This window comes from Chenopodium album, chromosome 3 (genome assembly GCF_948465745.1).
Source record: "Chenopodium album chromosome 3, dcCheAlbu1.1, whole genome shotgun sequence".
NCBI lineage: Eukaryota > Viridiplantae > Streptophyta > Magnoliopsida > Caryophyllales > Amaranthaceae > Chenopodium > Chenopodium album.
The window spans coordinates 62,095,224-62,113,959 of record NC_137836.1 but is presented as its reverse complement, the minus strand read 5'-3'; the positions used below and the strand labels follow the sequence as shown (position 1 = coordinate 62,113,959).

The following is an 18,736-nucleotide window of genomic DNA, read 5'->3' as shown; positions in this document are numbered from 1 at the left end:
TCAGATTCCATATCCTATACAAATTAAACAAAACATGGTTTATGTCATAATAATAATAATAATAATAATAATAATAATAATAATAATAATAATAATAATAATAATAATAATAATAATAATAATAAAATAATAATAATAATAATAATAATAACAACAATAATAATAACAATACTAATAATAATAATAATAATAATAATAATAATAATAATAATAATAATAATAATAATAATAATAAAATAATAATAATAATAATAATAATAACAATAATAATAATAACAATACTAATAATAATAATAATAATAATAATAATAATAATAATAATAATAATAATAATAATAATAATAATAATAATAATAATAATAATAACAACAACAACAAATACAAAACAATAACAATATTAATAATAATTATAAAAATAATAATATTAATATTAATAATAATATTAAAAATAATAATAAACAATTATAACAACAAATACAAAACAATGATACCATAACATTAATTACTAAATAATATAATAATAATAATAATATTTATAAAATTATATTTCTACTAATTAATAATAAGAATATTAACAACAACAATAATAACAATAATAATAACAACTACAACAACAACAATAATAATAACAACAACAACAACAACAACTATGATAATAATAATAAAAATAATAATAATAATAATAATAATAATAATATAAATAATAATAATAATAATAATAATAATAATAATAATAATATAAATAATAATAATAATGTTACAAAAAATAATCATATTACTAATAATCATATTAATACAAAACAATAATAATTACATTAATTATCAAATACTTAATCACAACAACAATCACAAGACCACGAAAAAACAAACAAAAAAAAAACTTAATTAACAAAGCCAAAAATAAATTAACGTACTTAACATTTTTTTTTTAAAAAAGAAAAAATTAAAAGGGACATCCGCCTAAAATTACCGGATGTCCTAGGTAGATCCGCCTAAAATTTCCGGATCTACCATGGAACATCCGGATTTTTCAGGCGGAACCCTACTTCCGCTTGAAATTTCCGGATGTTCCATGGTAGATCCGGAAATTTTAGGCGAATCTACCTAGGACATCCGGAAATTTTAGGCGGATGTCCTATTTCCAGAAAAAAAAAAAAAAAAAAAACAGAAAACTTACAGAATGCTCCGATGCATTCTCCGGCGTTCGAATGTTCCACTCGTCGTCCATGACCCAAGACCCGTCGGAAAATTTTACGATTAATTTTTTTTTTAAATAAAAGAAATTAAGGTGGTCGTGGGGACCGATTTGGTTTTAAGGTCGTGGGGACCGATTTAGTGGACTCGGGATAGCAAGGTCGTAATGTTAGGGGACCGTTTCATGTAATGTGTCCAAATGGGGAACAATGTCCTTTTTATAACACAAATTGCATAAAGGGCATATTTTTCCATTCAAGTCAAAATGGGAGCGTTATCCGGTAAAATGGGAGCGACGGATAGCAGTTAAGTAAAAGTCTCAAGATAGAGTTTAGGAAACTTTACGGTCCGGTTTAATTTCAATATTTTCCATAACATTATTTTTAAAAACTTTTTTTTTGAATAATTTTTAAATAACTTTATTGTGATACGTGACTACTTCCAAGTCTAATTATAGATTTATGCGCACTCATTACATACATATCTATAGTAATATAAAGAGAAAGGGCATTTTGGGTGATAATTTCACTATTCCCAAATTACCCCTTTCAATTATAGTAAAATTAAATATTAATTTTTTTAAAAATAAAATAAAAGTTTTTTTTTTTTTGAGGAAAAAATAAAAGAGTAGTTATGATAGAGCAGTTTTTTTATTAAAATAAAATTTAAGTTTTAATATTTAATAGGAGATGTAATTTTTAATATTGAGAAGGGCATTTTGGAAAAACTCAAATTTATCACCCAAGATGCCCTTTCTCTATATATATTACAATATATACAATAGATACAAACTAAGCGGATCACACTACACATATACAGTATAATAATTTTATATTGTACACGCGTGGCGTGTACCTCTTAGCTTGTAAGAATAAAGAGGAGAATATAGCTTAACTAGATGAAGCCCGTGCGATGCATAGTTTGTTTGAATTTTTAAAAATATTTTTTTGTATGTATGTGATAAAATTTGTTATATATTTAGATAAAATTCATAATATCAACGAAAAATTGAAAATAATAATCCCACCTTTCGCTCATGTGCTCAAAATAATCCCACCTTTTCGAATTCCATAAATAATCCCACCTTAACACCCCATCTGCTTAAAATGAACCTTTTTACTTACAACCGTTTAAACAGGTAAATTTTTTGTTTTTTTTTTTTTTTTTAAATAAATAAAAGGAAAAAGACTATTCAAAAAAAAAAAAGGAAAAAGAAAAAATCCCAAACACCCTAACCCAGTCCACTCCACCATTGGCACCGCCCCCACGACCACCCCCTTTATCGCCACCATCACCACCATCACAACCCCCTGCCGCCACCCCTTTATCACCACCATCACAACCCCCTGACGCCGGAAAAGCTAGACCAACCGCCGGTAGAACAGCTGGACCAGCCACCCTCCTTGATTCCATCCTTTTCTCCGATTCCCTCCCCTTCTCCGTTCCCCCTTCCACTTCCCCTTCTCCGATTCCCTCCCCTTCTCCGATTCCCTCCCCTTCTACCTTCCCCTTCCTCGATTCCCTCCTCTTGGTGTGTGAAGTGATTCTTCGTCGGCCCCAGAAACTTCGATTCGAGTTTCGGTCGGACAAATGCCCAGAATCTCCGATCGAGTTTTGGCCGGACAAAAGCCTGAACCCATTCGTCGTCGGGCCCATACACCACACCTGGACGAAGTCTTCCCCGAAAATTTGGGGTGGGGATTTTGGGTCGAAACCTCGGAGCTTGACAAAACGGAATCAATGGCGGTTGAAATCTCGGGTTAGGTGGGCTTGGCTAAGGTGGCGGGGTGAGCGGGGCTGCATTTCAGGTGGGCGTGGCTCAGGTGGATGGGTTGGGCTTGCATCTTAGGTGTCCAGGTTGGTGGTGATGGTGGGAACTGGGAAGGTGGCGGCAGGGGGTTGTGATGGTGGCGATGAAGGGGGTGGTCGTGGGGCTGGGAGTTTTTTTTTTTTTTTAATTGTTTTTTTTTTTTTGAATTATTTAAAATTAGGACCAATTAGAAGGTGACAAGTGTCAAGTCACCTTCTAAAACAGGTTACTAATTTCATAAACCGATAAAAGGTTCATTTTGGGAAGATGGGGTTAAAAGGTGGGATTATTTCTGGAATTCGACGAGGTGGGATTATTTTGAGCAGATGGGTGAAAGGTGGGATTATTCTTTTCAATTTTTCCTAATATCAAAAGACTATATTTTATATTTAATTAATTTAAAGTTAAAAATCTCATTCGCCAATTTTGCTTACATGACATTTAAATTATTTTATTGGCTACAATTAAAATTTATAATCCTACGTGTTTTATATATATATATATATATATATATATATATATATATATATATATATATATATATATATAATATGGTAGATTAGTTTCATATATACTATGTATATATCTATAGTAATACATAAAGTGAAAGGGTTTTTGGGTGATAAAATTTTCTTTCCCAAATTACCCCTCTCATCTTTTATTCTATTTATAAAAATAAAAAAAAAATTAAAAAAAAAAAAACTACCTTCATTTTTTTTTAAAATAACTACCATAAAAAAAATTTAAAAAAAAAAAAAACCTACTATCCTTTATTAAAAAAATTAAAAGCTACCTAATTTTTATGTACTACCTCCGTTAAAATTTACTTGCAACTTAAGAATATTCTATGTTTCTCAAAAGTTGGAAGTAAATGTTAACAGAGGTAATATTTTTTTTAAAAAAATAAGGATATAGTACTTTTTTTTTTAGGGAATTCATATCATTCTATTACCTCCATGATTTCATCAAATTTTAATCTGACTACGATTCGTATAGATTTTTTATAATGCACACACGCTCATAACTTGTATTTTTTAAAACCAAGTTTCTTTATATAGTACACACACGCATTGTGTGTGTGTTTTTTACTTTGTACGAATAATATGACCAGTTACAATTCAAAATATTTTGCCAAACTGAAACAAAACGGCTAGCTTCATGGTTTATCCTATTACAAGTCTTATAAGTTACAAGCAAAGCCATAATTTTAAAGGCCAAAAATAAATAAATTTAAATACAAAAGAAAATTATCTCACACTACCAATCCTAGAGACATGGATTTGGAAATCTTGAATGAACTTTGTTTATCTCAGCAACTACTTCAGCTGATAACTCAATGCGACATGCATTAACAATCTCCTGAAGCTGCCATATCTTGGTTGCTCCAAAAACAGCACTTGCTACAAGGGGGTGCTTCAAAAACAAAAGCTGCCAAACAGAAGTCAATAATCAAAGAGATTAGTACTTCGTAATTGCCAAAAGTAGATAAATCTTAGAACTAAGAATTAAAGTGATGGACTGACTAAAGTTAGTGCATGGCCTGCATGCAATACAAATGCAGACAAATCATATTTTACTAGCACCATAAACGAAAGGAGAGGGTGAAAATGGGAGATATGGCATACCAATTGCCAAAGAAACTGGATGAAGGCCATACTTTTCTGCTATTAGAAGGTACTCCTGCAGTAAGAGTGAATACTTTAACAATTCTAGTTGTCGGCACAAAAATGCCAAGGCTCGATAGCATATCCAAAAAAAATATTAAACATTTGACTGCTTTGTTATCAGCGGAGAGGTAGCTATAGGTTCCAAGAACCACGTCATAATTCACGATCAAACTAGTTGTTGTTGCATGTTGAGTTTAGAAATTTGTGAACAACATAGAGCAAGAACAGGTTATCAACAGGAGTAAGTCCTTCTGAAGCTGGAAAAAAAAATATGTACCCTAGTGGCTAATTCTGTAGCAGCATTGGACAGGCTATATCTGGATTCCCCTTCTGAATATCTTCCTGCTTGCCAAAAGTGCAAAAAACAATATACATATTACAGCGTATAAATCAAGTCGTGTGATGTCACATTTTTAAATTAGAATATGAAAACCTCTGAAAAGATTCAATCGAGCATCTGCAGGACCTCTATCATCTCCAAAGTATTTACCAGACAGTATGCCCATAGCCAAAGGACTGTAAGCTAACAAGAAGATGCTGCAAAGGGTTGAACAGGAATATCACGGTGAATTTCAAGAGAAGCTTTTAAACAGAAAGAACGAAAGGCCACATAGAAGTAGCAAGTTAGCAACCTAATTATATATAACTGACAGATACAGCTTAGTAGCAAAAGTTGAGAGAAATTTTGCAGCAAGACAACATGAAGCAAAGCTTACAAAAGATATTCTAAAAGCAAAAAAGGGGTTTGATGAATAATGCTTGCTTAGATTTTATGACATTACAGAAAAAGAGGCAAACACCTTAATGCTAATAGTAACGATAAGTATTTTAGTACATTATTTCTTACCACAAAATAAATCTATCAAAATTTTATCAGAATATTATCCATCTCGGCATTAACCAACAAGCATCCGTCTACTTCACATGCATAGAATTGATTCAAGATAGCATACCTCTCATGATGACAGCACTCAGCCAATGCAGAATCAAAAGTGCGGCAGAGCAAGCTGTATGAGTTCTGGTAGACCAAGATTCACTGTTAGGACACATCTTCCACAGTTTTAGAGCAGCAGGATAGATTCAAAATATCAACTTTCTTTAGTTTCCTACTTTTTTAGTTTTGTGTATTACAGAGTTTATACTTTATATAAGTAGGAGGAAGGGGAGGGAGGACCACTTGGATATCTTAATTCAAATGACTGTTCGCGGTTGGCTATTGGCTGGTTCACTTGGCTTGTTTGACCAGCTGGAATGTGGTTGTTTATAATGACTTTGAAATTGGATGTTTATAAAAGTGTTTGGTAAATTAATTGTTGGTTGTTGGTTGTTGGTTGTTTATTAGATAATTCGTGGGCCAACAAGCCAAAAGCCAACAAAAAAAGCTACTCAAAAAAGCTTTTTCATTTTGGCTTAAAAGCCAACTTTTTCGCTGACTAAAAAGCCAATCACCAAACACATTTTTTGGCTGTTTCACCACATAAAAAAGCCAAAAGCTAACCAAAAAGCCATTTATCAAACATGGCCATAGTCAAACAAGGATCAAGCCTTCTTTGAGGTAGTAGAATGGAACCTGCAAGGAGACAATTTTTGGACAGCCATCAATTCTATCCGCGACTTGAACGAACTTCATCACACCATATGGTGTTTCATTACTAAGTCCAATATGTCTGACCTACAACAATTAAATACCCCTAACATGTAAGAAGAGCATGCAATGCTGTTAGAAGTTTGACAAATAGCTTAATCTACAATCTCTACCTTGCCAGCATCAACAGCTCTGGTAAGTGCCTGAAGCTGCTCCTCAATAGGGGTTGAAAAGTATTGTCTGCTTGAATCATACTCCGTTTCTCCAAACATGGGGACATACCTATAAAAGGACAACACAAATGTAACTATAACATGCAACCATAATTTGTTTATTATGAAAGCGAATTTCTGCAAGACACCTAGAAAGAGATTATGCCACCAGTTATAACTGAGAGGACAAAGAAGACAACATACAAACCGATCAGGCCAGTGAATTTGATACAGATCAATGTAATCAGTTTGTAGACGCAATAGACTGTGCAATGTTAATAAGAACATTTGTTAGAGCAGATTAGATAAAACAAAAGAAGAAATGAAACACAAGCAGTCACAAACGACCACTGTGGTAGGAAAAAACAAGAAAGGGAAAGTACAAGAGCATGGAAACAAACCTGTTATCTATGGCTTCTGTGATGTTCTTTGCATCTAAACACTCTGGCCCACCTCGAATCCATGTCATCTGCCCAGACGGCCCAGCAACCTGCAGATTAAACAGAGAAGGGGAAAAAAAAAACAAAAAAAAACAAAACAAAATCCATTCAAAAATATGCGACAAAGCTACAAACAGGGTGAAAAGAAAATTCTATCACATTAATAAAATCTCTCTAGGCGGAAGGTGGATTTCAGGATCAATAAATTTGTCAACAATTAAAGTTTTTGGAAGGTGTGTAATGATGGCGTTCTAATGAAGGATTATACAAGTTAAGAAATGCGAAGGAAAACTTTGAAGAACAGTATCTATCAGAAGGCTTAGTCTTTTTTTATAAGAGTTTTGCTTTGAAAAAAAATGATCACCCTTATAAAGACCACTAATAAAGGTTGGTTGTTATAAAGGATTTAGATAAAGACAAACCTTCTCATGTCAATAAAGGTCCTAAGTCAATAACATGCGATTCTTTGATTTAAAGAAAAAAAAAAGTCCGGCAATTAAATTCTTGAAATATATTTACTACTAAAGGGCATTATTAAGAAAATTAGCGCTATAAGCAAAGCTTGTCTTTGGCATGGCAGTGTTGACATTTTTGGAGCAGGTTATCTTAATTAGGAGACCCTCTGTTACCCCAAAAAAGTTAAAGGGCTAAGTTTCAGGCATGAATGGAGGAATGAAGCTGCAGTATGAAAGATTTGAATGTAGCCAGGAAACAGGATTCACTTCAGGTTAGATGTGTCCTTTGTGTGTACAGCAAGGACCAAGTTGGGTGGGCCTGGGGGTATGAGCCTCCAGCAGAAAATGCCAGCTGGGCAAGAAAATGTGTATGCAGGATCAAGAATGTGTTCAAAGATGTGAATCATACGAATAAATAGGCCTGATAACTGGAAATATTCAATGAAAAAAACGCTTATCAGATATTTCTTGGTTCTCACACGACTTGGACCTATCATGTACAGGAAGGCTCCAAACAAAAGGGAAACTCTGTAAGTTTGGAATTTGAGCAGACGATTGATGTTTGATTTGTAATGACTGTTCTGGGACACAAGCATCTACTCTGTGATTGTATTTTCAGTACCATGTGCATAACTAGCGTGTTATCATGACTGCACCTAAGAATAACCAAAGATCCATCGCTCACCTTCTTATCTGTATGAGAAGATCATATAAGTGGTCTACATTTAAGGGGAAACTAGCTGCTGCAGCATTAGTTGCTATAGCTTATACTATACAGCAAGTCAGAAATAAGTACTAACGGGATTCAAAAGATTTTGAACATTAGCACAGCAAAATGTATAAAAGCATAATTGTACAAAAACAACAAATTTTAGAGAGTCAAGTCAGTAATGTGGACAGAGCTTGGCTGGACTGCAAGTAGATGAAGTATAAGTACATGTTTTGGCCCATGAGCTGGAAACACCAGAGAATTTCCTAGAAAGTGCGTCCCTCGCTCCTCCACTACACGATTGATAGGTTGTAATTGAATTTTATGTGGTAATTACGGGGCAAAATATTTACTCACCAAAAGAACAAAAATCTACATTTTAGCATCTCTCTAAGCTTAATTAATGGAGGCAGAAAAAGTGATATTGGTAGCTTCAAAATAACTGGAGGAAGCAACATTAATGGTTTAAACAGTAGCTCTTAGCTAGTGTTTACAAAATAAAAAATTAGCTTAGTGAAGGGGATAATGTGTGAATCATATAACCTAATAAGTAAATTTCACAGCTCCCTTGAGAAACTGCAAACATCATCTTTCATACAGTGATTGATGCAGCGGAGAAAATAAAAAGTCCATCGATTTCAACCATTGCAGCAAGAAACGAAAAAGGCAATAGACTTCCAGAGTTCCAGCTAATGTTTCTTTGCTATCAACCAAAGGATGCTTTACATTGACCTTATCTTTGAGCTAACCTAGCCTTACTTTCCTAATCATGCTACTCCCTTCTTCCCAAAACAAGGCCGCGTTTCTATCCAAGCGTGTCCCGAATTAATTCATAATTCAATTTGTGCAATCGAGCACAAAATCAGACAATTAAGCAAAGACAATCACAATTATGCATAGACAATTCACAGAAATGCCAGAAGCTTAATATATTAACCTTAGTAGCCAAAACAATACGGTCCCTCGGAATGTTTCGGTCTTTAATCCATCGTCCCAAATACTCTTCACTCCTTCCCTGGGTCTCAGCACGCTGCGGCACCGGATACCTAATCAACAGACATTCACACACACCAAATTGAAACACAAACAAAATCACACAGAAAATCTCAAAAACATATACATAAATAACTATAACAATTAGCAATTGAACTATAACTTTCATAAAAATGATGAAAATTCAGAAGATAATTACATTTCAGCAGAATCGAAGAAATTGATGCCGGAATCAAAGGCAGTATCAAGAAGACGAAAGGATTGTTGAAGCGAGTTTTGTTCGCCGAAAGTCATGGTTCCGAAGCATAGCTTAGAGACGGTGAGATTTGGAGCTAGATTGAAGAGAGGAACTGCCATTGTTGGGGGAAATTGGAAACCCTAATTGAAGCAGGCAGCTATGGCGGGAAGTTTAATTGGGAATTTGCATTATCCGTTTTGGTGGTTAGGGAGAAACTGGAAAAAGTGGTTTTACCCAAAAAAAAAACAAAATAAGTAAAATGGAGATGCAGGGTATCGAACCCTGTACCTCCCGCATGCAAAGCGGGCGCTCTACCATTTGAGCTACATCCCCATTTGTGAAGTTTAGTACGTATATGCTGTACATTAATCAATTCCTCTGAAAAAGGTTATACTGCGATTTTTTTTTATTTTTTTTTTTTTGGGTTTTTCTCATCTGTACCCATGTGGTTTGACGTTTTCTCACCTGTATCCAAGTTTTTTGATATTTATCATTCGTACCCATGAGGTTTTTTTTTTTGAGAAGCGCTGGTAGTACCATGTATTAAGTAATAGAGAGTTTATCCATGAGTACATAAGGGGCGATAGTAGGGGGACAAACATTTACCCACACTTGCTCCCTATCAGACGGTACTAACCTAGATAGATGATGGGCCACAGCATTGCCATCTCTACGAATATGAGACCAATTGACAAATTTAAGGTCTTTACAAATGAACATCACATCATCTAAAATCGAATCTAAATCAGAAAAGAAAGAGCAAGCCTTCGAGAGTCTATTGATGACAATCTGACTATCAGACTCAACCATGATCTTGGTGAAGCCAAACCTGCGGGCAAGATTAATTCCGAAGACAATCGCTTTACATTCTGCAATCTCGACAGGCCAGCATCCCCTAGTGCGACGAGTACCTGCACAAAGCACTTCACCCTCTCCATTACGCACCACAGCACCAAGGCCAACCCAATTTTCAACTCGTAGGCACGCATCGCAATTCACTTTGACAAACTCAGCAGGGGGGGAGACCAGATCTTAGGACTCTTTCTCTTCTTCAACCCAATAGACCCATAGATCTTGACAGAGTATTTGCAGCAATCCTCCACCAATTTCAGCACCCTTTCTCGAACCACCAAATGAGGAACATCTTTCCCATTGAAAACTTTGTCGTTTCGCCTGCTCCAAATATACCAGAGTAATGCAACCCCTATGAGGCACTTTTTCGAGTGAGTATCATGCCAGCTCACAAGAATTTCTTTTAAGTCGGAGTTAATATCAGAGGGAATTAAATCCTCACAGTCAAGCTCTCGCCACAAGTCACGAACAGCACTGCAAGAGAAGAACACATGCCCCAAGGATTCGCATTCTGAGGTACACCACGGGCAAGAGTCAAACTCATTCATGTGTCTATAATGTAAAAGCTTCCGAGTAGGGAGAGAGGACGTGCAAGCACGCCAAAGAAATTGCTTAACCTTAGGAATCGTGTCAAGGCTCCAAATTACCACCCACACTTTGTGAAAGTCATCAAGATTGCAACCTTTTCCTAGCATATAAGCAGTTTTGACCGAGTAAACCCCATCATTCGAAAAGGCCCATGTAATCTGATCTTTTGGGGAACGGCAGCTAAGGGGGATCTTCAAGATGCAAGCAACATCACGCTCAACAAAATTCTCAGCAATTAGATCATAATTCCAGTCTTTAGTATCTTCATCAATTAGATCACGCACCAAATTAATTCCATCTTTCCTGTCCGAAACAATAAATCTGCCATCAGCATCAGCCACCCAAGGATCACCATACACATCAATTTTGCACCCATCCCCGACCCTCCAAATTAGCCCCTCTTTGACCAATGCTCGAGCACTCCAGATACTCCTCCAGCAATAGCTACCATTAAGCCCCAAGGAGGCGTTCAAGGCATCAGAATGGGGGTAATATTTACCCTTCATAACTCGTCTAAGCAAGGAATCAGGGGAGGTAATGAGTCTCCAAATCTGCTTACCCAGGAGTGCCTCATTAAAAATTGACATGTCTCGAAAACCAAGCCCACCAAGACATTTAGGATGGCACATTCGGTCCCAACTAAGCCAATGAACCTTCCTTTTCAAATCAGTGTGGCCCCACCAAAACCTGGCCGTCATCGATTTAATCTCATCAATAACACTACTAGGAATTTTGTACACTCCCATGAGATACGAGGGGATTTCTTGAATGACTGACTTTACAAGGACTTCCTTGGCCGCTCTCGATAGTAGCTTCTCTTTCCAACCATTAAGCTTCTTCCAAATTCTGTCCTTAAGTGCTGCAAACACCATTCTCTTCGATCTCCCCAGTATGGAAGGGACTCCCAAATACTTATTGATGAGTCTATTTTATATATATATTTATTCCCCGTCCCACGGTCATATTTGTGCTTATTTGGGCTCTACGGAGCTATTTTTATTACTAATATACGTTTTCTAGCGTTTTTGTAGAGTTGGTATTATTTTGTAGAAATTTGAAGAATTATGACAATTCCCGAGCTTATTGAGCCACTATGAAAATATTAGAGATGATCGTACCTTATGACGAGTTTTTGAAGCCCAAGGTCGAGCTAATTAAATTTGGTTCGGTGATTAAGGGCTCGGTTTGTTTGGAGTATTAATTTTGTTGCAAGTCCAAGATAAATTAAGATAAGAAAAATTCAGCCCAAGTGAAAAAGGCCTGTCGAAGTTATGCCCAGATTATGAAGTCGAGGAAAAAGGCGCGCCCGATCGGGCGGCCCTTTGCCCGATCGGGCGCGTGTTTCCGGAAGTCGGTTTAAGCGTTCGTTTTATTTGCTTTAGCTTAGGTTTCGTAGATTAGTATAAATACTCTTTTGTGGAGCTAGTTTGGGTTGTCTTGGATCATTGTGTGAGACAATTTTCCTTAGATCATCTCTTTTCTCTCTTACTCTCTCTCTACTTTTCTCTCTCTCTCTATTTTCTCTCTCTCTACAACTCTTGGTTTATTCCATACTCTATCTCCTTTACTCTGGTAACTATTCCTCTCTCTTACTTAAATCTCTTTCTATTATGCTTTATTTAATTGCTTTGTTTAGTTTAGTTTTATTATGTTTGAGTAATTTAATTCTAGGGTTTATGGGGATCCATAATTAATATGAAGGGATAATTTGTTATTGTTGATTATTGATATTGCATGATAATTTCTTATTGAATTGTTTTAATTCTTTGCAATTAGATTATGAATCGAGCAGATGTAATTTGATTGTGAATGTTTAGCAATATTGAATTGATGAATCGAGCAGATGTTAATTTAATATTAAAGGCTATTTTCAATAGGAACTTAGATCTAGTAAATTGCGAGAGCCTGTTAGATCTATGTTGGTTAATAAATTGCGAGAGCCTGTTAATCATGTTATTTATGCAATGTCAATGATTGATTACCCTATTTTACCCCGGAGTATTATTTATTGGTGAACCTATGCCCTAGATCCTTTATATATTATTTTCTCCTTTTTCCTACTCTTTTTAGTTTAGTTTCATATTCAACTTTTAATATTGGTTACTTAAATAATTTAGATTATAATATTTAATTAGGAGTAAAAAGACTTGTTTCCCTGTGGAGATCGACCCTACTTCCCTATCTACTTTAGTTAGTGAATTAGGTAATTATTTTTGATTAGGGGATACGACTTTACCCTGTCACTTATCATGCTCGTCAACCAAGCGCATTCCCATTATCCGAATAAGCTCTTCTTCCTTCGACACACACACACCTTTGCTAAAAGAGACCTCCGACTTATCGTAGTTAATTTTCTGTCCGGAAGCTGCTTCATAAATGTTGAGTATATCAACTATCTTAGAGCATTCCACTCGGTTGGCTCTTGCAAAAAGTAAACTGTCGTCAGCAAAGAAAAGATGAGAAATCTTGGGGCCACTCCTGCTAGCCCCAGCCCCAGCCCCATGAACGAGCCTATGGTTCGAGGCCTTTTTAACCAAAGCCGAGAAAGCATCATCAATAATGATAAAGAGGTAAGGAGAGAGAGGGTCCCCTTGCCTAAGTCCCCGGGAAGGGATCACATTGCCACACACGTTCCTGTTAATGATGAAAGAGTAAGAGACGGAGGTTACACAATTCATGACCACCTTCACCCACTGCTCAGCAAAACCCATCTTCTTCAGTAACTTATCAAGGAATGTCCACTCAACTCTATCATATGCCTTGCTCATATCTAACTTCATAGCAATGGTCCCCTTGCGGCCCTTACTTCTCTTCTTCATAGTGTGAAACAATTCCATCGCAATAAGAGCATTATCCGTTATCAACCTGCCCGAAACAAACGCGCTCTGATTTTCGGAGATAATATTTGGCAAAATTGTTTTTAATCTCATCACCATAGCCTTCGAAACAATTTTGTAAAGAACATTACAGAGTGCAATGGGGCGAAATTCGGCAATAGAAGTAGGATTTTTAATCTTCGGAATTAGAGCAATATTTGTGTTGTTAATGGATTCCGGAGATAAAATTCCACTCAAAATGCTATTCACCTTTTCGAAAAATGCATTACCCACCACATGCCAATATTTTTGATAGAAAATGGCATGTAACCCGTCCGGACCCGGAGCCTTACAAGGGTGCATAGCACAAATTGCCGAATAAATTTCCTTTTTGTCAAAAGGACGAAGGAGCAGCTCATTATCTTCAGCAGAAATGCAGGGAACAATAGCCTCAAGAACCTGATTACAGTCAGCAGTAGAAGGACCCGAGGATGAAAAAAGATTGGAGTAGAACTTCTGGACAATGTCTTCAACCACGTCCTCATCAGAGTGCCATACCCCCACTTCATCGAAAAGACCCTTGATCTCATTCCGACGTCTTCTTTGCGATGCTTTATGGTGGAAATATTTCGTATTAAGATCATCGTCCTTAATCTCAGAGGCTCGAGATCTTAAGTACCAATAGGCTTCTTGCTTCTCAAACAAATCATCCAGTTTCTTCTCCAAGGTTGCGCAAAGATCAAAATTGTGAGCTGTTCTAGCGCCAGCTTGGGCTTCATGGAGAGATTTCTCAGTTTCCTTAATCTGCTTATCTAGATCACAAAACCTCTTCCCACCCCACTTTTTTAGCGCTTCCAAAGTGAGGCTAAGTCTGCCTTCAGTGGAGAAACCAGCAGCACTCGACCACGCTTCCTTAACAGCAGCTTCACACGAGGGATCCAACAACCAGGCTGTCTCAAATTTTAAAGTCTTCACACCCTTTCTTTTTTTCTTTTTTTCACGCTCCAATTTTAATAAAATCGGAGAGTGATCGGACTTAAATCTGACCAGATTTTCAACAACAGCTTCAGGATATAAATTGCGCCACACTTCATTGGAACAAAATCGATCCAGTCTTTCCCTCACAAGAGTTTGTTCTGTCAGGCCCCGTTCCCACGTGAACCATTGCCCTTCACAGCCAAGATCATGCAAATTACACTCACTCAACACATTGCGGAAATCATACATAGCTCGTCTCTCATAACTCGCACCCCCTTCCTTCTCATCATAACATAATATCTCATTGAAAACTCCTCCAAAAAGAATCGGACCATCATGGGAATTACAAAGACCTCTCAATAGATCCCAAGTTTTAGCTTTGTTTGTCGTTTCCGGCCAGCCATAAATACCAACTGTAGACACCCATTTGTGTCTCCCCAAAACCAAACCCGGTGATGAGTGCCTTTCACGTCGAATCATAATCGAATGAAACGAAAGTGTGGAAAGGTCTAGTGTTGCGGAAAATTTTATTTCTTTTCTCTTCTCCCTGTTTTTGAAAACTTTATTTTAAGAAAACAGCCAATACAGTTTGGTTGGTCCATGATATGTGTCCAATAGTGGTGTAGTTGGATGGGGCTTGCAAAGACCTTTCCAACAATATATTTGTAGACACCCATTTGTGTCTCCCCAAAACCAAACCCAGTGATGAGTGCCTTTCACGTCGAATCATAATCGAATGAAACGAAAGTGTGGAAAGGTCTAGTGTTGCGGAAAGTTTTATTTCTTTTCTCTTCTTCCTGTTTTTGAAAACTTTATTTTAAGAAAACAGCCAATCCAGTTTGGTTGGTCCATGATATGGGTCCAATAGTGGTGTAGTTGGATGGGGCTTGTAAAGACCTTTCCAACGATATATTATAAGCCCAATTCCGATGAATATTGAGGAAGTTATGGCCAATTTACTAAACTGGGCCCGGTTTGAGCTTTAAGTACGGCCCTATGATCTAGGGGAGGGCCTAATATAATTTATCATTCCTAATGCAATTAGGAATGGTTTTAGTCTTCTAGAACATTCTAGAAGGTCTTGTCATTCTTAATTCAATTAGGACTCTTCAGAGTTTTAATCAAGATCAAATAGCATTTTCGATGAAATTATATTATTTTATCTTCCAGTACGGGAAATTTATCGGATTTTCGAAAACACGTTGAAAACCGCTTTGGCGTCCAACCCCAGGCCTTGGCGCCTGGAATCAGGCTTGGCGCCAGACGCTAACCATTGGCGCCTGGCGCTAGCCACTGGTGCTGGCGCCAACTAGCCAGGGCTGGCGCCAATGTGTTTTTGTGGTCTTCAGACTCTGTTTTGTTAAATTATCTTTTTTGGATGATTTTCTCTATAAATATCCTATCAAAAACTCCGTTTTCATACACGAATTCTCATCAATAATTAGTTTTAATTAGCATTCACCAATTCTCTTCATTCATCAAGCTTTCATCATTCTTTAGCATTCTTTTCTTTTCTTTCTTTTACTTTTTCATACAAAATTCCGCATTCACAAGATCTAGAAACACCTAGCCATATTCGAAGTTGCCTTCGCCCTAGACGTGAAAGGTTTTAATTTCTGAGGGTTTGGTCCCAAATCTCTATTTAAATTATTTAATTTGATTGTTTGTTTTATTATTTTCCTTGAAGTTACTGACGTGTGTATTTTGTTATTAGAAAGAGGTACGAGGCATCCAAGTAAGTGCTTTAATGGTTTAATTGATATTATGATGTAGAAATCATGTTTATATTGTTATTATGATATTCCTAGTATCACGTCTAGGGTAAATTTAATATCAAGTATGATTAAAAGTACGATGCTTCTTATGTTCTTCCTAATATTAATTCATGTTAGTATCATGTTAGGGTTAAAGATTTGATTTTTATTCCTTAGTGACATGCTAGGGTTTGTTATTAATCTTGTTAGGTATCATGCCTAGGATCTTGCTATTTTTATTATGCTTTAATATTAACATGAACATGATTATGATTATAATTCTTGATTATTATTTATTATGTTGCTTGATGCTTATTATTTATTGCTTGATCACCTTTTATTGTATGTTAAAGGGAATTTGTATTTGCAATCACGCTTAATAAGATAATTAATAATCTTGTTAGGGTTAATTGTGATTATAATTCAAGTGATCGCCAATAATAGATTTGTTTGTGCATTAATATTCAACCAACATAGATTAAACAGGTTTAGGGTTAATCCTATTGATTGTATGTTAATCAGAAAGCGCACATGAATACGAGCAGAATAAAGTAGAGGCCTATTATTAGGGCAGGTTCAATCTCTTTTAGGTTGGATTTGTACCATCATCCCCGAACCCTTATTTGGTTCATGACCTTATGGAGTTGACGATCTCTTGGATCGTTAAGGGGTGTAACCTTCACCTCGTGATGGTTTACAAGTTCCTTAAAAACTTGTTGGCGACTCTTTTGCTCTATCTTCTTCCCTTTTGGACGCCACCGTACTTTAGTGTATGATCACAGTGGGGTTCAAGCTAGTGGGATTTAAAGGCTTGAAACTATTCCTTACAGTTTTTGGCGACTCCACTGGGGAGGATTTCTATTTTAATTCCTGAATTTGTTTCGGCAATGATTTAGAATGAGTGGATGAGACTCGAAAAGTTCTAAGTATTTCATGTGCGTAATTTTGATTAACATTATTGTCATATGCATAAAAAGGTTCTCATTGGAAAGACCATCCGTAATGAGTCAAAAACATAGGATTTTACACGTAGGAAATTTGAGAAATGTCTTTCACAACTAGGACTGAAATAACACCGCGCGAAACTGGATGATTTTATTGAGCACAGAAAGCTGCTGAGGCATGTGGGAAGTAGCGTCAGGGGCCAGAGCTTGGCGCCAAACTTTTAGCCGTAGCGCCAGACGCCAGTATTGGCGCCAAGCGCTACAGTTAAAAGTTGGCGCCAGTCTCTGTTTGCTGGCGCCAATTTCCCCCAATACCGAGCCAGAAATATGCGTTCTAATTTCGACCGGTTTTTGTATTGTTTGCTCGATCCTACTTCCTGATTGAATTTTTTCTCATTTTTCTGAAACCCATATGTGTTCTTCATATGGACATAACCCTCTGGGAATTCATGCTCTATCTACCCGATTGAACGCTCCTGGCAACAAAGGGTACATCTGAGAGGTTGAATTCACCAAACCATGGAAGTGAGTTTTTTCTGAAAAAAAACTCGCGGTGTCCTATCCACACGCGTTAACCCTTCACGGTTAGGCTTCTACGCGGTGCATCTGGACAATTAACCATGGACCCTATTTGACTAAACCATATCCCGAACTTTAGAGAACTAGAGCCATGGTTAGGTTGCGAACTCATTGCATCATATTGTGCTTACTTGACTACTTGTGCATTATTTGTTGTGCATATATATTCTATGGTCCTCTTAACCGTTTGTTGATTTGTGTTGAGATTAAAATTAATGACTTAAAGAACTTTGCTTGATTAATTAATTAATTAATTTGAATCAACAAAATTTTTTCTTTTAATCGGAATTGACCTAGTACGACTTTAGGCATACCCCAGTTGACTAATAATACCGAAAACAGTCCCAGACCGAGGCTCCAATATTGGTGCCAAAATCTGAGCTGTAGCGCCACTGTATGGTGTGTAGCGCCAGACATTTACTAAAAAGTCTGGCGCCAACCACCATATTGTGACGCCAGTCCTGTCGCTTGGCCGACAGTTCGGATTATTTGTCGAGTCATCACCTAATGTCTAATTAATCAGTTTCCTGTTTAATTCGGTTAATTTCTCTGACAATAACACCTTGTCAAGTCATTAATCGAGTCTTGGTCACATAGTCTAGCCACATGGTCATGACACGAGTCTTAACGCACCATCTACACTCACTAGTCTTAGCACACACTTTGAGTATACATCACCATGGCCATGTCTTAGGTTCATGCATGAGTCGGTCTTTTCCGTCATTTGAGTTGGGGGGGGTACATTCTATCCCTAATTCTTCATATCCCTCCACCTCCATCATTTTTTTCTTTTTTCACTTTCTATTCCATCTTTATTCACTCCTTCCATCCATGTGTGTTGAATCGAGTTTGAGTCATATGATTGACAAACAAAAAAATGAAGGTAATGATGAAACAACACAAGACAAGAGGCGAGCTTCAA

General features: G+C 36.5%; 1 non-coding gene and 1 pseudogene across 2 annotated transcripts; both read right to left on the bottom strand.

Annotated features, from left to right (window-relative positions):
- Positions 1-4,076: 4,076 nt before the first annotated feature.
- On the bottom strand, positions 4,077-9,539 carry LOC145614473 (uncharacterized; annotated as a pseudogene). Its single transcript, XR_014107108.1, has 11 exons — positions 9,265-9,539; positions 9,010-9,118; positions 6,870-6,958; positions 6,677-6,733; positions 6,430-6,538; positions 6,242-6,343; positions 5,625-5,689; positions 5,105-5,208; positions 4,949-5,013; positions 4,630-4,684; positions 4,077-4,432 (listed from the first exon to the last, which is right to left on the bottom strand). The product of XR_014107108.1 is annotated as an uncharacterized LOC145614473 (transcript).
- Positions 9,540-9,563: 24 nt separating this feature from the next.
- On the bottom strand, positions 9,564-9,636 carry TRNAA-UGC (transfer RNA alanine (anticodon UGC)). The gene has a single exon. It is a non-coding gene; the product is annotated as a tRNA-Ala (tRNA).
- Between the last annotated feature and the right edge of the window lie 9,100 nt (positions 9,637-18,736).